Consider the following 23007-nt stretch of genomic DNA (forward strand, 5'->3'; position numbering starts at 1 on the left):
CTCAGCAGAGCGCGCGCTGCCGGGGGGGGGAGACACTCGTGAGCTTCCCGCGCCTGGGGTCGGACGCCTCTGTGAGGAACGTGGCTCGAGTTTTAAGTATCGTCTTGCAAGCGCCTCGCCAGAGTCTGTGTTTGCCCGACGCTGTTTTACCCGCGCTGCCGGGGCAACCCAGGGCCGGGCCAGGTAGCCGGAGGCAGCCTGGCCAGGTAGTCGGGCTGGGCTGAGGCGAGGGTGGTGCGAGGCAGGGGGTTAGCTGGCTGGCAGCGCTGGGGGGTTGCGGGCTGATGGCAGGGGCAGGGCGGGGCTCAATCATGGGTGCAAAGACGCAATCAATAAAAATAAGCTGGTCTGGAAGATTCTTTCATTGGCACCAGGAACGTCCAACCTGTACACAGCTTCCTATCACAAAGCAAAATAAGGGTTTGGTTGTGCCAGGGCAAGGGGCGGTGCCGGGAATGGTATCGCTATTGCTTCTCCTAAAACCATACCGAAAAGAGACAGAAACACCAAATAGTTGAAAGGGGCTGTCTGCCCCCCATGATTGCTCCACCCTTGAGCCTTCCATCCCTATGGGCCTCTCTAGAGAGGGCAGTGGGGCTGAAGCTCTCCTTTCCCCTGATTCCTGCAGGGATGTTGCTGGCTGTTCCCCTTCATCAAGGAGCAAGGGGAAAGTATAGAATCATAGAACCATAAAGCTAGAAGAGACCTCAGAAGGTCATCAAGACCAGCCCCCTGCTTTAGGCAGGATCAGTCCCAACTAAAGTGTAGTTTGCTGCATTTCTTACTCTGACTGGGGAAAGCAAGGGCAGAAGAACCTGGACCTGCCCCAGCCAAGGGACATGCACCCTTTCCCTGGCTGTGCCAGCTGGAACTGCAGTGACCATGGAGAGGAGCTTCTCACCTGGCCCCAAGCTGCTGCAGTGAGAGGGCTGGGGTATTCCTCTATCCCTGGGGCAGCCTGCATACTGAACTCCTCATCTCCAGTCCCACCATTTTATTCCTCCCTCCCTCCCCCCAAAAAATTGAGTTTAAGCATCCAAGCAATGCCAGGTAAATCTTCTAGTTTATTAATATTAGGCTATTTTTTGTTCTGTAGTGTGACTTTAGACTGATCAGAGCACCTAGATTCCAGTGGGATTTTTGTGAAGGGACAAAGGCTCAGGCTTCTGAAGGTAATTTTATTGCTAGAAAATTCATACAATAAATTAATTTGTGGTGAAATTTTCTGCTGCTGCATATTGACACATGGTTTATTATTTAAGGAAATATATAAGCTACAGGCTTTTGAGAGTATAGTTCTAAGTTGAAAGTAGGTTAAACATCAAGTATGTTGGAACAGTGAAATATTTTGTTTGCTTAGTAAAAAATTCAGTACTCAAACACTTGTGCTTGCTATTTGCCATGGAGGAATGTATGTGTTTGTCTGCACTGCAGCTAGGAGCAGGCAGGCAGACTTAGTTCAAGCCTGGCTAGCTTATCACACTAAAAATCGCAATATAGGTCTTGTGGCTTGGGCAGAAAGTTGGGCTCTTAAGCACTTTGATACCCTGGATCTGAGCTAGGGTGGCTAGCTTGCTTTTCTACCAGGGCCATCCTCCACACTGCTATTGTTAGCATGCTTGTTCATACTTCTCTGGCATGAGTCTGTCTGCTTGGGCAGGGAGGATAGCTCCTAGATGCAGTGTAGATATATTCTCTAATGTCTATGTTAACCTCTAACATCCAGAGGTGAAAGTAAGCGGGTGAACTCCTGCGTGCCACTCCAGCAAAAGCCGACTGTGGTCCTGCAAAAGCCAGCTGGGCGTATGCTGTTTAAAGAGCCTGCTGTGTGAAGCTTGTGATGTGCTCTCCCAGCTGGGCTCCTGCTGCTACAAGTTGGTGCTGGTGACCAGGTGTGCACAATCAGGTGAGGCAACAGGCAGATTATGTACTGTTCCTGCAATGCTTGTGGCCCCTAATCCCTGACCCTCCCCCCAAACCCAACCGCCTGCCCTGACTCCTGAACCTCCCACTCTGTGCCCTGAGCCTCTCCACCCCTGCCCTGACTCCTGCACTTCCCATCTCTTGCACTGAGCCCCCTGCCCTGAGCCCAAATCCACTGCCCTGAGTGCCTCCTGCACCCCCATCTCCTGCCCTGAGCTCCCCCTTACACACACACTCACTCAACCTCACCACACACACAGATTATTGGCAGGCATCTAACTTTTCTAAGTGATTTTTAACTTGTTCTTTTTTTAATTTTATTTTCTAAAACTACCCCCTTCTCACTAGCATTCACTATGTTAGACATTCCTTCATCAGACTTCTCGGTAAAGACCGAAACAAGGAAGTCGTTAAGCATCTCTGCCATTTCCAAGTTTTCTGTTACTGTTTCTCTCTCCTCACTGAGCTGAGGGTGCCTTTCTCCATTCCGACAAAGGCAGCAAGAAAATCGGTTTTGAGAAGGATGTCCCTCTCTCCATCACCTGTGTTCTTCCCGGCACTGTCTCCATCTCCTCCACGGTACCGTTCGCCGCACAATGAGCCTCACTATCGGCGTAGCCTTCGATCTCCATGTCGGCATTCGAGATCTTGTTATACCTACATATATAGTCATCCCTTGCCCCATTATGGGGTGCCCTCACGTAGATGTCGTTCGCCCACTCGCTCGCCTATGAGATCTTATAGGAGTGGATATGGCAGTGCTTACTCATTCAGGAGGCCGTCTCTGGATTACTCATATTGTCATGGGGGAAGATATCGTACTTCTCGGGGCTACGGAAGTTCTCACTTTCCTTCCCATTCCTGCTGTTGCCGTAGGTCCGCAGACAGATACCAGTTCCTACTGGGTTCGGTCCAATAGGCAGCCCTATCGCCGAAGGCTCCTATGACCACCCCTCCACCTCCACAAATGTCTGAACCAGAGGAGGGTCAAATCTCAGACGATGACGACCACCCGCACAGCGTTTCCCTGGCTGATATCTTATCATCCTCTCCAGACGGGGCAGTCTTCCAAGGAGACACCTCACCGCCAGACGATGGATGAGAATTCCAAGATCTTTTCAAAAGGGTAGCACAGACACAGAATATCCAGATGGCAGAGGTGCAGATGAAGCAATATAGCAATATACTGAAAAACCTGCACCCAAGACAACAGTCTAGAGCAGCGCTCCCTATTGATGAGGCGATCCTGGAGCCAGCCATGGAAATCTGGCACACCCCTGCATCGGCTACGCCTACATCAAAGAGAGTGGAGAAGAGATACTTTGTCCCTTCTAAGGGTTTAGAGTTTCTTTTCACCCATCCCCAGCCAAACTCACTGGTAGTGGATGCAGCCCTCAACTGAGCCAAGAATCCACAGGTGAAAAACGCAGCAGTGGAAAAAGAGGCCAAAAAACTGGACATATTCGGTCGAAAAATTTACTCCTCTTCTTCGAGTAGTGTCCCCGTGGGTGCTCCACTGTAGGTGAAGGGGTGCCCTGAGCCGCAGATCGGAGCTTTGTAAAGCAGTTTCCCCTGTATAGCTTAGTATAGCAGAGCCCTTCCCGCCTCCTGAGGAGCGTGACTCAACCCCCTCCCTTTCAGTTCCTCTTTAACCGCCCTCGTCAGCGGTCGGAGCAGCCAGGAGCTCCCTGTCAGACTATCTGACTGCTTTCCCCTTAGTGATTTAGGCATAGTTAGCTTCCCCTGTTTTATCCTAGTTACTCTTTCCTCATTTCTTTACACACACACACACACACACAAAAACTAGAAATAGGAAAAATAGACTTAATTAAATCCCCCCCTCAGGGGGCTTGAACTTATCTCAGACCGGGACTCCGGTGAACCTGCTTTCTCCCGCCTGTCAAAACAAGAAACACATAAAGACTTTAAAAAAAAAAAAGAAGAAGAAGCAAAACCACATAAACTATAACAATATAGAAGAGAAATATAATAATTTCTAGAGGGAGAGAGCCCACAATGTCCGGCTCCTCAGGGTTTAAAAAGTGCGGTCAATGCTGGGACCCAATGCCGGCTTCAGATGGCCACTTGGACTGCATAACGGTGTTTGGGGGAGACCCACTCTCCCCACAACTGTACCCACTGCAATTCCCTGATGGCGAGAGCCAGAAAAGATCGTGAGCTCCGCCTCAGGATGATTTTATTTGAAAGAGCTCTACAGCCTGCGGGAGAACAATCTGCACCACGGCAAGAACCCCCGCCACCTTCCACAAATGCCCCGAGACCCAGAGCCTCTCCATCCCACTCTCTTCCAGCCTCTTCCTCTCCCAAACACAGAGGAGAGGCACACCAGGCTGGGAAGTCCCCTGCCACTAAAGCTCTGGGGCAATCCTCCCACTCTGCGCTGGTATCGGGGCGCTCAACAGCCGAGCGGCCCCGGGAGTGCTCTAAGCAGCCGGCACGGCATGAAAAGCTGGCGCCGCTTCAAACCGCGGTGCCGCTAGCAAGCGCGGCACCGCTTCCAGCCCCGGCACCGCTTCAAGCCTCTGCGGCGCCCCGAGAGCGTTCTAAGCAGCCGGCACGGCATGAAAAGCCAGCGCTGCTTCAAACCGCGGTGCCGCTTCAGAGCGCGGCACCGCTTCCAGCCCCGGCGCCGCTTCAAGCCTCTGCAGTGCTGAAAGCTACACCACGGATTAAAGCTGCGGTGCCTCTTAAAGTCACGGCACCGCAGCAAAAGGATGGGCAGCCTCCGAAGCCACTGACACCAACTGATGCTCCGCTGGTCCTCTCACAGCCAGACAAGCAACTAGATGAGGCTCCTAGGGATCAGCCCCAACAAGAGACTGATCCATACAGCAGGCATCATGATCTGTGCCTGCCCTCTACTTCTTACTCTCTTGAGGGGTCCCCATCAAGGCAATCCCCTCCCAGGTCGATATCACTGTTGTCTCTTCACGACGCTCCCCTTCCTGATGATGACCGCCACACGGTCTATTCCTCGCGACATCCGCCACCTGGGAAGGCTCGCTCCCACCATTATAGGGCTCCGCCACAACATGGCCCATGGCACCCATACTGGCCTTACCCACCTCCACCTTATCCACCGCAATGGGGACCCTGGGGACACTGGGAGCCATATGGACACTGTTCCCCACCTCGTTCCACTGCATCCCGGAGAAGTTTACCTCGGCCACAACCCCTACTTCCAGCAAGTTTTTCAGAGGACGATGTGGAACAAATCTCAGACAATGACTCAGATACTCAGTCAGTAAACGTCACACACTCTGATGCCCTTGATGCACAACCAGAGGACGCCGTAGTACCATCAGACACTGGAACGATTGACGATCTAAAACAGTTCCAAGAACTATTCAAGAGAGTAGCGACAAGCCAGAATGTCTCCCCGCAGGAGGTGCAGAAGAAACAATACCAATTGTTAAAGAATCTACATCCGACACTACAGGGCAAGATTGCCCTACCCATAGATGAGGCAATCATGGAGACCTCAGAAGATCTGTGGAATACGCCTGCATCCATCCAACCAACTAACAGGAAAATTGACAAAGTACTTTGTCCCCTCAAAAGACAACGACTTTCTCTTCACTCACCCACAACCTAACTCACTAGTCGTGGACTCAGCACAACAACGAGCGAAGCTTCCACAGTATAGGATGGGCAATGCAGACAAGGACCACAAAAAGTTGGACTCCTTTGGCAAAAAAGTATACTCCTCTTCAACCCTACAACTCAGAATATCAAATTACTCTGCTCTCTTAGCAAATCACAACTTTGACAACTACTCAAAACTGGGAGAACTAATGGCACATCTCCCCGACTCCAAAAGACCCATCTTAAAATCAATAGTTCATGAGGGCCATATGATCGCCCACGCCGCTCTCCAAATGGCAATGGATTTAGCTGACACTGCAGCCCGAGTTACAGCTACAGCGGTGGTGATGCGTAGAGTTTCTTGGCTAGTCGTCTGGCGTTCCCTGCGAACTCCTGCCCAAAGTGGAGGACTTGCCATTTGACAAACAAAAGCTCCCACAGTGGGAATCCATAACATTGGACCGCTGGGTCCTAGAGATAATTCGAGTGGGCTATACCATCCCTTTTATTTCTATCCCCCCTAACCTTCCCCCTACCCCGTCCCTTTTCAGGGACCACTCGCACAAAACCCTTCTAAAACAAGAAGTCAATCGGCTCCTTGTCATTGGGGCTATAGAAAGGGTACCCCGAGAGTTCCACGGGAGAGGGTTTTACTCGAACTATTTCCTGACCGAGAAAAGAACAGGGGGCTGGAGACCTATATTGGATCTCCGCAAACTGAACAAATTTCTCAAGAGACAACGTTTCAAGATGGTCACTCTTTCCGCTATCATTCCTTTGCTAGATCGAGGGGACTGGTTCGCAGCCCTCGACCTCCAAGATGCCTATTTCCATGTAACCCTCCACCCCGCCCACAGATGCTACCTAAGCTTCACGTTGGGACTGGACCATTTCCAGTACAAGGTTCTTCCTTTCGGTCTCTCATCAGCTCCGAGGGTATTTTCGAAGGTACTGGCGGTCGTAACTGCGTATCTCAGATGGCAGAATGTCATCATATTTCCCTACCTAGAAGACTGCCTTCTAAAGGAATCCTCACATGCCGAAACCGCCTCTATGATACATACGACCACGGCCCTCCTCAGTCGTCTAGGCCTTCTAGTCAACCAAGACAAATCAATTCTGCACCCGGTTCAAGATATAGAGTTCATTGGCGCACGCCTGGACTCAGTTACAGCCCGGGCATAACTACCTCAACAACGCTTTGCAACCATGCAAGAAATTATAAACGGGATGCTCACAGTTCCTACCACCACAATACTTACATGCCTCCGAGTAATGGGACACATGGCTTCCACCACCTACGTAGTCCACCATGCTTGTCTGCACTTTCGATGTTTTCAGCTCTGGATTGCAACCGTTTATATCCCATCACGACACCCTCGAAACAAAACGTTTACTATCCCATCAGACATGCTCGCATCCTTACGATGGTGGACAGTGCCAAACAATCTTCTGACGGGGGTTCCGTTCCAACAAACCGAACCCACTATTCAAATCACCACAGATGCTTCCCTGCTTGGCTGGGGGGCACATATGGAAGGTCATGAAGTTCAAGGCAAGTGGTCCCCAAATGAGACACTCTTACATATCAATCTCCTCGAATTGAGGGCAGTAAGAAATGCCTGTGCACACTTTGCCTCCGACATCGCCAATCACACAGTCCGCATCCTAACAGACAACATCTGCGCGATGTTCTACATAAACAGACAGGGTGGAGCCCGCTCCCGCTCTCTATGCGCGGAGGCTATTCACCTGTGGAATGCGTGCATCCGCAACCAAGTCACCCTTATAGCATCCTACCTGCCCGGAGTGAACAATACCAAAGCGGACTCCCTCAGCTGAAACTTCACCGCGGACCACGAATGGGAGTTTCATACGGAGGTGGCGAACTCAATTTTCCACCAGTGGGGATGGCCATTGATAGACCTCTTTGCTTCTACCCAGAACATCAAATGTCCCCAATTCTGCTCACATGCGGGACTTGGCAAACACTCTCTGGGGGATGCCTTCCTAATCAAATGGATAGCCCCCCTACACTACGCCTTTCCTCCCATACCGCTCATCCCAAGAGTTCTGCGCAAGATCCTGAGAGACAAAGCCCTAGTCATCCTGATTGCGCCATCATTGTCTCGCCAAACCTGGTATCCATACCTTCACAGGCTAGCGGTCCAGCCACCCCACCCACTACCATACCGGTTAGACCTACTATCTCAGGACAACGGCAGGATACTGCATCCACAACTCAATACCCTGCATCTTCACCAAAGTGGAGCCCCGTGCCTCACCACTAAATACCATCCTAGACTACATTTTGGACCTTAAAGCATCAGGACTGTCAATCTCCTCTCTAAGAGTACACCTCTCTGCAATAGCAGCATTTCATACCTTAGTAGACGGCTTCTCCATTTTTAACTATCCTATTACGAAGAGATTCCTCAAGGGACTCCAGAATGTGTACCCACCACATAAGGCCCCACCCCCTTTGTGGGACCTAAATCTTGTTTTGAACTGCCTCACCAGACCTCCCTTTGAGCCACTGGCAACAGTACCACTTCCCTTCCTTTTTATGAAAGTCTGCTTCCTCTTAGCCATTACCTCCGTCAGGAGGGTGAGCGAACTTGGAGCATTAATGTCAGAACCTCCTTACACAGTTTTCACAAAGGATAGGGTAATACTGAGACCCCACCCCACGTTTTTGCCAAAGGTCTGTACAGAATTCCATCTCAACGAACCAATCTTATTACCTACCTTTTTCCCAAAACCGCATTCTTCGCAGACAGACGCCAGCTTGCACACTCTGGACATCTGGAGGGCTCTGGCCTTCTTCCTAGATAGAACAAAACCATTTCGTAAATCTGAAAGACTTTTTATCTCCATTGCTGAACAATCCAAAGGGACACCGATATCATCGCAACGAATCTCAAAGTGGATATCGACATGTATAATCAAATGCCACTCTTTGGGCAATAGACCGCTACAACACCCACCACGAGCACATTCTACTCGAGCCACGGCTGCTTCTACAGCCTTTCTGGGCAATGTCCCCTCAAGAGACATTTACCGGGCAGCATCATGGTCTTCAGACCATACTTTTGCTAAGCACTACGCTATCCTTCCACAACTCAAGAGTGATTTAGCAGTTGCCACAGCAGTACTCTCTATGACTGCTAAACAATGACTCCGGCTCCCTCCAGCCTTACATTGAATACTGCTTTGTAGTCACCTATAGTGGAGCACCCTCGAAGTGCCTCGGGGACACTACTCGAAGAAGAAAAGGGAGTTACTCACCTCATTCAGTAACGAGTGTTCTTCGAGATGTGTGTCCCCATGGGTGCTCCACGACCCTTCCTACCTCCCCTCTGCTCGGAGTCAAAATTCTCGGGCGGAGACGAGGAACTGAAAGGGAGGGGGTTGAGTCATGCTCCTCAGGAGGCGGGAAGGGCTCGAGACGCTTCCTGGGCATGCGTGGCTCAACAGGGGAAACTGCTATACAAAGCTCCGATCTGCGGCTCAGGGCAACCCTTCACCTACAGTGGAGCACCCACGGGAACACACATCTCGAAGAACACTCGTTACTGAACGAGGTGAGTAACTCCCTTTTCATCCACACTCCTTCTTTGCATTGCCAACTACATGGCTCTGCTTTCCAATCATGGCTTTGATAACATCGCCAAGTTGGCAGAGCTCGCCCAGAACACTTTGGAAGCGGACAAGGCTCTATTGCGTGCTGTAGTGCAGGAGGGCTATGTTTGCTCCAGGGCAAGCCTCCAGATTGCCATGGATGTTGCAGACACTGCGGCAAGATCAATAGCTACTGTGATATCCATGCGCAGAGCATCATGGCTAGCTACGGCGGGCGCCCCTAGGGACTTGCAAGCTAAAGTTGAAGACCTTCCATTTGACAAATTAAAGCTGTTTGCGGATAAGACCGACGAAGTCTTGCATAACGGGAAAGACTCTCCTACAACCCTCCGTACACTTGGCATGTATGTACCACCATTCCAACGCAGAAGGCATTTCCTGCATCAGAGAAGATACGACTACCAATTCCACAAGCAACAGCCTCGGCCTTTTGATCCAAGCAAAGGCCACAACGCAGATGCCCGCAACCATCCAGAGAGACTAACGCACCACATAAAAAGCAGCAAGTTTGACTCCTCCATTGGGGGCACAAACCACACCAGTCGTCCTTGTTAACACTGCCAGTGCCATCCCCATTTTCCATCATCGTCTTCAGCCTTATTACGATCACTGGGCCGAGATAACGACCGACAAATGGGTATTAGAAGTGATAAGATCAGGCTTCACTATCCCCTTTACTTCCATTCCTCCTACCACCCAACCACCCCCGTCCCTTTTCAGGGACCCCTCTCACGAGGACCTTTTGCAACAAGAAGCCCATCGCCTACTTGCCATCGGGATGATAGAGAAGGTCCCAGACGACCTCAAAGGAAGAGGGTTCTATTCACACTACTTCCTGACGCAAAAGAAGACGGGGGTGTGGCCCTGACTCAATTGATCTGTGCCGGCTCAATCGTTACCTTCAAAAACGCCATTTCAAAATGGTAACCCTTATGACAATAATCCCATCTCTGAACCACAACAACTGGTTTGCTGCCCTCGACTTGCAGGATGCTTATTTTTCACATCACAGTTCATCCAGCGCACAGACGGTTCCTGCGCTTCGTGACAAACAAGGAGCATTTCCAATACCGCATCCTCCCGTTCGGCCTGGCATCAGCGGCTCCCGGAGTTTTCTCAAAGACTCTAGCAGTCGTTGCTGCACATCTCTGCTGCAGACAGGTACTCATATTCCTTTACCTGGATGATTGCCTGATCAAGGCGCCAACACATCGGGAGGCCGTGCAGATGATTTCAATGACCAGACGAATGTTCGATTCCCTTGGTCTCATAGTGAACGAACAAAAGTCGACCATCGTTCCCACACAAATATAAAGTTCATAGAGGCAGTCCTCGACTCCCTTATGGCAAGGGCATACTTACCTCTAGGTTCCACGTGATACAAGAACTTGTGAAGGTCTTCGACAAGGCTCCGACTGTATCCGTCCATACCTGCCTTCATCTCCTAGGTCACATGGCATCCACCACCTTTGTCATCCCTCATGCCAGACTTCACTTCAGAGACCTTCAACACTGGTTAGCAAGTGTATACATGCCACAAAAGCACAGCATTCACAAAACGTTCACGGTGTGGCCCCACGTCTGGGATTCCCTGCATTGGAGGATGCAAACCAGGAGTCCCATATCATTGTCCACAGCCCACCGCGCTGATAACAATGGATGCTTCACTCATTGGTTGGGGTGCGCACATGGACAACGAGCGCATTCAGGGCAAGTGCTTCCCCACAAAAAGGGGTTTTCACATCAATCTCCTAGAATTATGCGCCATCTTTCTTGCATGCAAGCACTTTCTTCCATGCATATGGAACGCCTCCATCAGGGTTTTCACAGACAACGTGGCAACGATGTATTATGTGAACAGACAAGAGGGCGCAAGATCACACTCCCTCTGTGCTGAAGCAGTGCAGTTTTAGAACTGGTGCATAAGGAATGACGTCACCATAACAGCATCTTACTTACCTGGCATCAGCAATCTCATTGCAGATTCTTTGAGCAGACGGTTCCCCTTAGATCACGAGAGGGAAATAAAATCGGACATATTGCATCGCATCTTTCAGAGGTGGGGAACATCAGCAGTAGATCTGTTTGCCCCGGGACACAACGCCAAGTGTCCTCTGTTCTGTTCCAGAGTGGCCGTGGGAAGGGGTTCTCTAGGCAACGCTCTTCTGACCACCTGGCAGAGATCGCTCCTTTACGCTTTTCCCCCGACAGTCCTCATCCCAAGGACTCTCGAGAAAATAAGGCTGGAGGCAGCGACAGTCATCCTGATAGTTCCGGCGTGGCTGAGACAAGCATGGTACCCATTTTTGCACAAGATGTCCATATGGCCACTCCCTCTTCACCCAGGGCTTCTCTCACAGGAGCAAGGCACTCTCCTGCATCCCAGGCTCGATGTACCTCACCTCACAGCATGGCTGGTAACTGGCTCAAAAATGACGAGACCCTTTGTTCGGAATGGGTCAAGACAATATTGATGAGCAGCAGGAAGATTTCTATCCGAAAAACTTACCTGGCAAAGTGGCGCAGATTTGCACAGTGGTGTCGTACTCATAACACGCAACCTCTCGCCTCTCCTCTACATCAGATCCTTGACTACATCCGCCAGCTCCACTAATCCGGACTTTCCATGTCATCCCTGAAAGTTCATTTAGTGGCTATCAGTGCTTTCCATGATTCAGTACACGGCTCTTCAATATTTTCTCACCAAACCACGAAAAGATTCCTAAAGGGCTTGATGAACATACACCCACCTCACAGGCCACCACCCCCGGTTTGGAACTTAGACTTGGTGCTACATACCATCGTTTACCCTCCTTTTGAGCCCTTAGCATCGGTACTGTTGCGAATGTTAACAATGAAGGTGATATTCTTACTAGCTATCACTTCTGCACGCAAAGTCAGCAAGCTGGGGGCATTGATGGGAAGTCCTCCCTACACAGCTTTCTCTAAGGATGCAGTGACATTACAACTACACCTGGTGTTTACGCCTAAGGTCAATTCATCTTTTCATATCAGCCAACCCATAGTTCTAGCCTCATTTTATCCTAAGCCTCACTCTTCTCGCTCCAAGGCCTTATTACATATGCTTGACGTTCGACGGGCTCTCTCCTTTTACATAGAGAGAACCCGCTCATGGAGACGTACGGATAGGCTGCTCAAATCGATAGCGCAGCGTTCCAAAGGCAATCCACTCTCGAGCCAAAGTATTTCCAGACTCATTACTACTTGCATTACTACATGTCATTCACTCAGAGCTAGACCACTCGCTTCACAGCCTATTGCTCACTCTACTAGGGCGGTGGCTACCTCCATTGCTTTTGCGCGAGGTGTCCCTCTTAGTGACATTTGCTGGGCAGCCACCTGGTCTTCCAGTACCTCATTTATGCATCATTATGCTATAGTATATCGTTGGGCCACAGACTCTGCTATAGCATCTGTGGTTCTCTCATCTGCAAAAAATCATTGACCCGGTGTGCACCTTGGGTACTGCTTTATAGTTACCTAGAGTAGAACACCCACGGGGACCACTCGAAGAAGAAGAAGGAGAAGTTACTCACCTTGTGTAGTAACGATCGTTCTTTGAGATGTGTTCCCGTGGATGCTCCACGTCCCGCCCTCCTCCCCACTCCGGGTCTTCTCTTCTGTCTCGTTGCTGGTTCCGAGCAGTGAGAGGAACTGGCGAGGGACCGGACCACTCAACGAGAGAAAAGGCGCGAACGGCGCACGATGGCTACTGCTCAGGCACGGCACGGCCGACTACAGCTACGAAAAGCCTCTGACTAGCGGCGCCGGGACAAGCCTGACACCTAGAGTGGTGCACCCACAGGGACACATCTCAAAGAACGATCGTTACTATACAAGGTGAGTAACTTCTCCTTCTCTGAGATCCTGCAAGACAGTGTTGCAGCAGACTATGTACAGAGACGCTGGTAGGTGTTTCCGACAACCAGTGGGTCTGACAGTCTCGCTGGGGCCCTGGGTAAGATGTGCGGTAGGGGAGGGGCCCTCAGGTGGAAGGGGCAGACAAGGGCAGCCAGACCTCAGTGCTGCCTGGTCCATGGCACGTCCTCCCCAGCCCTCACATCCACCTGGAACACACCACGTAGCACTCTGGAGGTGATTTAAAGGGCTTGGGGCTCCAGGCACCAGTAGTAGCAGGCTGGGAGATTCAGGCCCTTATGAATTGCCAGGCCCTGGGGCAATTACCACCTTTGCCCCCCTCTCCTGTCATTGGGCCTGCTGACAGTATGGGGAAAAGCTCATGAGTTGCAGCAGAAAAAGGAGAGAGAGATGCACCAGGGCATAATGGGGCTTCTCCAGCAACAAACACAGATACTGCATTCTCTTGACCTACAGGTTCAGCAAAGATGGGTTCACTTCCCTTGCAGTCAGTGGAGAACTCCATGTAAGCACCTCACTAGGCCACCAACTTTCTGTGTAGCATCAGGGGCTGTGTTTCCATGCCTACCATTGTATGCAGGAGGACAGTAAGAACAGTTTTAATGTAAACTGACCCTAGAGAGCCACAGTTGCTGTTTGTGTAGGCACAGTGGACTGAAATGGACATGAATATTCTTTCCCCTTGTAATTTATTTAAGAATTTTTAATTGTATTTTTTATATTGTACATATATTTTTTGCACTAGTTTGGGGAGGCAATACAATCATTTTTTTTCAATTAATGAATCTTTATTGCATCACGACATATGCTATAGAACAGGGTGGGCAATAATTTGTTTTGAGGGAGGAGCACTCCAAGATTTTGGAAAGTGGTCAAGGGCTACAATTTTCCGTGGAAGAGGGGCAGTTTCTAGGATGGAGGTTGGGTGCAGAAGGGTGCATGGGATAAGGGACTGGGGTGTAGAATATGGTGAGAGATCTGAGAGGGAGTTTGAGTGAAGGAGGGGGTTGTAACTTGGGCCAGGGGATTCAGGTGCAGGGTCCCTCAGACAGGTTGGACTCCCTGCCTGCTGCAGCCCCAGAGCATTGAAAATGCAACCTGCTCCCTCCACATGGCTCTCAATCTGAGGAGGGGGGAGAGGCTTGTACTGCCCCCATCCCCAGGCCAATCCCTCATATCCTATTAGCTGGCTTTTTCTGGCCAATAGAAGATGAGTATTGGGCTTGGGGTGGGGAGATCACCCGAAGCCTCCCCCTCCTTCCAGAGTATAGAGTCAATTTAAAACAGCAGCTGCTGCATGCCTGAGGGTCCCAGGAGGAGCGTCCATGGGCCGGATCTGGTGGCTTGGCGCGCTGAATCCAGCCTATTAGAGGTATCTTGCCCACCCCTGCTGTAGCTGTAAAGTACCCACTATTTGTCATTGTATGTGGTGACAGAACTTATAGGATCCGTGACAGAATGTAATAGTTATAAAGGTATAGCTAGCACTGCATATATACAATGTTATCATCATAAATGTACATCAGCCACCACACAGTTCCCTGCAATTCCGAAATTTCAGGACCAGGTAGAGAGCATAATTCATGACACCATATTACTTTACTATTTGTGGCTAGCTATTAAAGTGCTCTTTCAAGACTTTTAGCTGCATGTTGGCTGTTCATATTCATCAGATAGCCACTCCACCTCCACCCTGCTGGCAACATTTCCCCCTTTGCCTCACAGATATTATGCAGGATATGACTGGAAGTTATAATCATGCAGAGATTTTTCATACTGAGATTCAGTCATAACAGTTGACACTGACAGAATCCCCTCTATCAATCGTAAGTACATTCAACTGACATCATCTTCTAAGCTGGTTGTTGAATCTTTTCTTGGTGCTATTGAAATGACTTGGTTCATGAGCAAGTGGTTGACAGGGTCCCCTGGTATCACTTACTGACATTTCAGCTTCACCAATGGTAATCTCCTGATCAGGAAAAAATGTCCTTTGTTACAACATTATGAATTGTCCTCTGTCCTTAAACATGTAAGGGTATATCTACACTACAGCACTAATTCAAACTAAGCTAATTTGAACTAGTGCATCTAGACCTAAAAACTAGTTCCAATTAGCGTTTTGCTAATTCGAACTAGCATGTCCACATTGAGTGGACCCTAAACCGAGGTTAAGGATGGCCGGAAGCAGTGCTGGCAGGGCATCAGATTAGGACTTAGAGCATGGAGCTGCTGTCTCAGGCTAGCCGAGGGCTGTGCTTAAAGGGACCCGACCCCCTCCCCAGACAGACAGTTCTCAGGGGTTCCCTGCTCGCTTGTCTAACTCGATGAGGGACAGCAAAGCAGTCCTGGCTTGGAGTGACCTGAATGCCCACACTCGGCACATCACAGCGCTCGGCCATCAGCCCGGCTGCGCTTCCTGCAGGCTGCCATCTGGGGGGGTGTCAATCGGGGGGCTGCAGGAGAGCTTCCACCCCGAGGAGCCCACAGAGCCACCCCAGTCCTCCCTATTGGGGGTTCGTACCCCATTCCTCCCTCACCTCCTTCCACTTACCCCCCTAACCCCGCTTCCTGATGTACAAAATAAAGGACACGTGTGTTCAAATATAGAAACTCTCTTTATTGAACAAAACTCGGGGAGACTTGGAAAAGGAGGTGGGAGAGGGGAGGAAGAAACCTAGGAGGAGGGAGCTGGAAGGGGAAGCCAGGGGAAGGAGGAGGAGGGGAAGTATCAAACTATGGTGTGCCATATCTTCAGTACTGTGTACAGATGTGATCTCCTCACCCCAGAAAAGATATTTTGGCCTTGGAAAAGGTTCAGAAAAGGGCAACTAAAATGATCAGGGGTTTGGAACAGATCCCATATGAAGAGAGGCTAAAGAGACTGGGACTTTTCAGCTTACAAAAGAGGAGACTGAGGAGGGGGATATGATAGAGGTCTATAAAAGCATGAGTGGTGTGGAAAGGGTGAATAAAGAAAAGTTCTTCATTAGTTCCCATAATAGAAGGACTAGAGGACACCAAATGAAATTAATGGGTAGCAGGCTTCAAACGAATAACAGAAAGTTCTTCTTCACAAAGCAAATAGTCAACCTGTGGAACTCCTTGCTGCAGGAGGCTGTGAAGGCTAGAACTAGAACAGAGTGTACAGAGAAGTTAGATAAATTCATGGAGGTTGGGTCCATGGAGTGGTATTAGCCAGGGGGTAGAAATGGTGTCCCTGGCCTCTGTTTGTAGAAAGCTGGAGTTGGATGGCATGAGACAAATCGCTTGGTCATTGTCTTCGGTCATCCTCTTCGGTCCATCCTCTAGTGTTGGCTGCTGTTGGCAGACAGGCTACTGGGCTAGATGGACCTTTGTTCTCACCCGGTATGGCCATTCTTATATTTTTATGTTCTAAGCTCAGGGCTCAGGGTCGGGGGTCTCACTGGACCACCCTGATTTTCATGCAAACCTGCTCCTGGGTGGCCAGGCTGGCAGCTATCTTGCCCTAGACGGCCACTTTCCTGTGCCTAGTGTGGAGGTCGTGGATGAGGTCCACGATCTCTGCACTAGATCAGGCGGGCGCCCACCTCTTGCGGCCCCAGGCAAGCTCCTGGGAGCCGCCAGCCTGGTCCCGGGAAGAGGGGGAGGGCTGGGTGGCAGCAGGTGGCTGGCTCGTGCCGTGCCAGGTGCAGGGTCTGCTAGCTGGGTGCTGGCAGGCTTGCACCTGGCATGGGCACCGTAGCCAGACTGTGCCCCTTTAAGGGCTCTGGGGCCAGGAGGTGGGCAGACAAGTTTCCCTGGTGGTGCCCAGAGTGGCCACCAGGGCAAGCTGGGGAGGGCTAGCCTCCCACTAGTTTGAATTAAGTGGCTACACAGCCCTTAATTCTAACTACTTAATTCGAACTAGGCGTTAGTCCTCGTAGAATGAGGTTTACTTAGTTAGAATTAAGCGCTCCGCTAGTTTGAATTAAGTTCGAACTAGCGGTTTGCCTGTGTAGCGCCTAAGAAAGTTAATTCAAACTAACGGCTGTTAGTTCGAATTAACTTTGTGGTGTAGACATACCCTGAGGGAGTTGGCAAATGTCATTGCAGAGCTTTTGGCCATTATCTTTGAAAATTCATGGAGACTGGGAGAGGTCCTGGATGGCTGGAAAAAGGCAAATGTAGTGCCCATCTTTAAAAAAGGGAAGAAAGACAACCCAGGAAACTATAGACCGGTCAACCTCACCTCAGTCCCCAGAAAAATCATGGAGGGGGATCCTCAAGGAGTCCATTTTGAGGCACTTGAAAGAGGGGAAAGTGATCAGGAATAGTCAATATACATTCACCAAGAGCAAGTCATGCCTGACCAACCTGATTAGCTTCTATGATGAGGTCCCTGGATGTATAGACATGGGAAAGTTGGTGGATGTGATATATCTTGACTTTAGCAAAGCTTTTGATACAGTCTCCCACTATATTCTTGCCAGCAAATTAAGTAAGTATGGATTGGATAAATGGACTGTAAGGTGATTAGATTGTCGGGCCCAATGGGTAGTGATCAATGGCTCAGTGTCTGGTTGGCAGTTGGTTTTAAGTGGAGTTCCCCAAGGATCATTTCTAGGGCCGGTTTTGTTCAACATCTTTTTTAATGACTTGGATGAGGGGATAGATTGCATCCTCAGCAAGTTTGCGGATGACACTAAGCTAGGGGGAGAGGTAGATACATTGGAGAGTAGGGATAGAGTCTAGAGTGATTTAGACAAATTGGAGGATTGGGCCAAAAGAAATCTGATGAGGTTCAAAAAGGACAAGTGCAGCGTCCTGCACTGGGGACAGAAGACTCCCAAACACTTTTACAGGCTGGTGACAGAGTGGCTAAGCAGCAGTTTGGCAGAAAAAGACCCGGGGATAACCGTGGATGAGAAGCTGGATGTGAGTCAACAGTGTGCCCTTGTAGTCAGGAAGACTAATGGCATATTAGGGAGCGTTAGAGATGTTAAATTTCAAATAACTGACTAATCGAATAGTCGATGCAAATTACATCAACTATTCGATTAGTCAATAGGGCACTTCTGCCTTTGAAGCGTAGCAACAGCCATGAGGCTCTTACTACACTTCAAAGGCGAAAGCACTGCGAGGAGCACGGGGCCAGCGGCATCATGCTCCATGAGGCATTTCAAAGCATTAGTGCTACATTGAGCCTGGGGTCAGCGCGGGATTCCCCAGCTGATCCCAGGCTCCACATGGCCCTGCCACTTTGAAATGCCGCTTGCAGCCTGGGGACGCATCATCTGGCCCCGGGCTGCACATGGTGTTTCAAAGCAGCAACACCACATGGAGTCTGTGGTCTGGTAGAGGCTGCAAGTGGGTGGGGAAGCAACTAGTTAACTAGTCGTTCACATCCCCATGGTGCATTAGGAAGAGCATTTCCAGCAGATCTAAGTTTTTATTCCCCATTATTCAGCACTGGTGAGGCCACATTTGGAGTATTGTGTCCAGTTCTGGACCCCCTACTATGGAAAGGATGTGGATGTACTAGAGAGGGTCCAGTGGAGGGCAAACAAAAGATTAGAGGGCTGGAGCACATAACCTAAATTCCTCAGCCTCTCCTTCTAGGTCTATTTAGTTTGCAGAAAAGAAGAGTGAGGAGGGGATTTGATAGCAGCCTTCAGCTTCTTGAAGGGAGGTTCCAAAGAGGATGGAGAGAGGCTGTTCTCAGTAGTGACAGATGGCAGAACATGGAGCAATGGTCTTTCGTTACAGTGGGAGAGGTCTAGGTTGGCTATTAGGAAAAACTATTTCACTAGGAGGGTGGTAAAGCACTGGAATGGGTTACCTAGTGAGGTGGTGGAATCTCCATCCCCAGAGGTTTTTAAGTCCCGGCTTGACAAAGCCCTGGCTGGGATGATTTAGTTAGGGTTGGTTCTGCTTTGGGCTCGATGGCCTCCTGAGGTCTCTTCCAGTCCTGGGGTTCTATGATTCTATGAATAGTGACCTAGAGTTGAATGAAAGGTATGTGTTTCAGCCAGCCAGACACCACCCACTGTGACTCATTTCCCTCTCCTGTTAATAGGGGGAACATAGGAGAGCTGATTTAAATAACATTCACTTATCTCCTCTCCACCCACCCACCTGCCTCACTTTGGGGAAACAGCAGCAGCAGCCCCCTACCCTGCCAAAAAAAAGTGAGCTTCTGAGCCAGCCAGGGAAGTAGCAAGACAGGACTAACTGCTGATGAGGAGGGCATAATTTAACCCTACCTACAACTCGAGGGTCCTACCTCCTCCCCAGCAGGTAGCCCAGCCCTCCTCCTCAGTTCCCCATGGGAGTTTTAGGGGAGAAGGGGGAAAAAGGTGGGGGTGGACCCAGATCTGCTCCATACTAACACACACCCACATAGAAGGGTTGTTCCAAATCCAAGCCAGCCAGAACACAGAGAGAAGCTATGCCTCCCCACATGGCTTCTAGAGGGGGGTCCTCTGTCCCAGGGAGAATGGGGAGCCTCCCCTGGTACCCACCCTGCTGCTTCTCCCACCAAAGCAGAGGATTTACCTGAGACGAGTGAGTGCGTCTGTTCTCCCTGATCCTGGCTGAACTAGCTGCTGTGTTTCCCTTCTTCCTTAGCTGGCTGGCCCCAAGTAAGGTCAAGTTAGACTATCCATATGCATCCCCATCAGCACATGGCCCTGGGCAGCCGCCCTGGTCGCCCAGGTGTAGGGTCAGCAGTGATTACTGTAGAAAAGCAGCCCTATCTGTTGATGTATTTATGGCAAGATGGTGCCAAAATTGGGATATTTGTGCCATCTATCATCCCACCACAGTTCGGGAACACCACTGATGCAAATCCATCCACTATATCTTGCACAGAACCAAAAGGCCAGTCCTTAGGGTTGGCCCTTATCTCCCCAGTGCAGTCATCACTTGATTCTCAACTGTCAATGCAGCTCTAATTATAGCGCTCCTATGCTGGAAGGTTGGCGGTTCAGCGCACAGATCCAGGAAGGTGGCCTTTCACATCAGAAAATTCTGCAGCCAAGCGTTGTCTATCAAAATCTGTATTACCATATATTATTCTTCGAGAGACATCCCTGGGGGTGCTCCACAGCAGGTGTTGGTGTGTCCCAGTGCCACAGAGCAGATTCTTCTTAGCAGTGCATTAGGGCTATACATGCGCGGCATGCAAAGTGCGCAGGCCCTTCTCAGCACCACTGCGTACATGGAGCCACCCTCCCCTCAGTTCCTTCATACCATCCCCAGCTCAAGACGGACCTCTGCCGTGTTCTTCATTCCCCAATAGTTTCTATAGATAAGTAGCTTAGTTTAATTTCCAAGTTCTTCTCCCTAGTTCTTACCAAGTTCTTCTTTTTAAAATAAAACATGCCTTTCATTCCTCCAAGTTGTTTTCCCCGCCGCTTACGGCTATCCACCCAGGATGATGGGATCACCTAGTTTTAAATGTTGCACAGATTGCAACGAGGCTATGCTGGCCTCAATCCCCCCCGATGCAACGAGGCTATGCTGGCCTCAATCCCCCTGATACAGAGGAAACAAAATGAAATTGATGACCCACAGCTCCGCGACTTGGGTCCGGACACATCATTAGACACAAACTCATCATCTGTGATGGACAAGGTTGTCATGTTGCTGCCCCCAGCAACCACTGAGGACTTCACGCCTTTCCAAGAATTTTTTAAGAAAGTCACAGCTCACCTAAACATTTCAATGTAGGAAGTGCAGGATACACAACATGAGCTTACCTACATCCTGCAGCCTATGCCTTCCTCCAAAATTGCTTTGCCTATCAACTCAGCCATCATGGAACCAGCCAAAATTTTCTGGCAAACCCCTGCCTCCATTCCTCCAACCAGTAAAAAGGCAGATTGGAAATACTCTGTTCCCCCAAAGTGGTTGGGGTTCTTATTCATACATACACCACCAAACTCTTTGGTAGTCGCTGCTGCTCATCAAAGAAATATACAACAGCAAAACCATTCCATTCCATCCGATAGAGACAACAAGAGACTTGATATGTTCTGCAAAAAGGTTTATACCTCAGCTACATTGCAACTGGGGCTATGTCTAGACTGCAGAGCTTTTCCAGGATACCCAAGGTATCCCGGAAAAGCTCTGCCGCATCCAAGGAACGCGTTCACTTTTTCGGAACAGTTTCCAAAAAAGCAGACGTATTCTTTCGGCATCCCTGTATTCGTCTTGATGAGAGGTATAAGGGCTTTCCAAATGAGTTTTTTTCCAAAATTTGGCCCCGTGTAGATGGACCAAATTTCAGAAAAGCCTCGTTTGGAAGGAAAAAAAAAGGCAGAAAAAGATACGCAATTTGCATATCTTTTTCTGACTTTTTTCTGCAGTGTAGACATAGTCTAAGAGTAGCCAACTATGTGGCATGCCTTAGCAAATGTGATTTAACAACTATACAAAGTTCAATTATTTTATTGATATACCAGAGGCAAAAAAGCCACAATTTAGAGTGGTCATCATGGAAGGCCATGCAATATCAAAGACTGCTCTACAAACTGCCCTAGACGTGGCGGCCATGGCCCCAGCAGGGGCTCTTGTGCATTTCAAAGCGGCAGCACAGCATGGAGCCCAGGGTCAGTGGGGGGCTCTCTGCCATGCTACCGATTTGAAATGCCACACGGAGTCAGGGGCAGCTGGGGACTCCCTAGCTGACCCTGGACTCCGTGCGGCATTTCCCCATAACCCAGGATCAGCTGGGGACTTCCAAAGGGCAGAACCGTGTATTGGTAGTGCTGTGTTCCTAGAGTGAAATGGAGTCCCCAGCTGACCTTGGGCTCCATGCAAACGCCGCAGCGGTATTTCAAAAGGGGCAGTGCCATACAGCTGATCCTGGGATCAGCTGTGCAGTGCTGCCCCTTTGAAATATTCCCTCTCTCCCTCTACCACTTTGCTGCCATTTGCTTATTGGATAGTCGACTAGTTCTTAACATCCCTAGTATCTGTCCATCCTGCTCACAGACGGTTTTTCTATTTCACTCTAGATACGCAGCACTACCAATACACGGTTCTGCCCTTCAGACTTTCCATGGCACCAAGGGTTTTCTCTAAATGGTTACAGCCCACCTCAGAAAACAGGACGTTCCCATATATCTGTACCATGACAATTGCCGTATCAAGGCAAGAACTCGAGACTACTCCTATTGTTGCCATCCAGTACAACAGTGCTTCCAATCATTGGGACTACTGATCAAGGAGAAGAAATCAGTTCTGACTCCAATTCAGTCAATACAGTTTATTAGGGCGCACCTCAACTCGCTACTCTGCCTCTCGACAGATTCCTAAAGATATGCGAGTTAGTCCAATTGCTCTGCATAATGCCACTGATCACAGTGCACAACTGTTTATACTGCTGGGACACATGGCGTCCTGCACAACCTATGTTTCTGAACGCACGTCTAGTCATGAGGTTCATCTAAGGAAGGTTCATATCAAATTGCAAGGCCAACCTACACTCCCTAACCAAAACACTGTCAATTCCCAATGCACTCAAAAGTGCATTATTGTAGTGGACAAAACCAGACAGTTTATGCAAGGGCATACCCTTTCAAACTCTGGAACCCACAGTGGTCATCACCACGGACGTTTCCCTCATGGGCTGGGGAGCACACATGAAAGATTTTACAACCCTGGGCTGATGGACTGTGGCAGAGAGGACGCTACACATCAATGTCCTTGAGCTCAGGGCCGTTCAGCTCGCATGCCAACACTTTCTACCTCACATCACCCTCACATAGACCTATTTGCCCCCAGGACGAACAAAAAGTGCCCCCTTTATTGCTCCAGGGCAGACATCGGGAAGGACTTACTTGGAGACGCTCTTATCCTCAAATGGTATCATCACCTACTCTATACAGTTATCCCTCCGTGTACCCGCCTCAACAGAGTACTCATCAAAATACAGAGGACAAAGCAAGGGTCAGCCTCATAGCCCCC

At 49.8% G+C, this 23007-nt stretch overlaps 1 protein-coding gene across 12 annotated transcripts in view; it reads left to right on the plus strand.

The window, feature by feature from the left end:
• LRRC34 (leucine rich repeat containing 34) overlaps positions 1–23007 on the plus strand; it is a 54135-nt gene that overhangs the window by 446 nt on the left and 30682 nt on the right. For 2 of the 12 annotated variants that reach the window (XM_089780770.1, XM_089780775.1), the window contains exons 1-2: positions 44–183; positions 1097–1172. The gene's annotated coding sequence lies outside the window, so the exon portion shown is untranslated. Of the gene's footprint in view, positions 1–43; positions 207–1096; positions 1173–1726; positions 1907–14796; positions 14898–23007 lie in introns of those variants that run through there. The other 10 variants (XM_089780771.1, XM_075937926.2, XM_089780773.1 and 7 more) reach the window with 10 other exon arrangements.

The sequence above is a fragment of the Pelodiscus sinensis genome, chromosome 10 (genome assembly GCF_052426305.1).
Source record: "Pelodiscus sinensis isolate ZL-2025 chromosome 10, ASM5242630v1, whole genome shotgun sequence".
Taxonomy (NCBI): Eukaryota; Metazoa; Chordata; order Testudines; family Trionychidae; genus Pelodiscus; species Pelodiscus sinensis.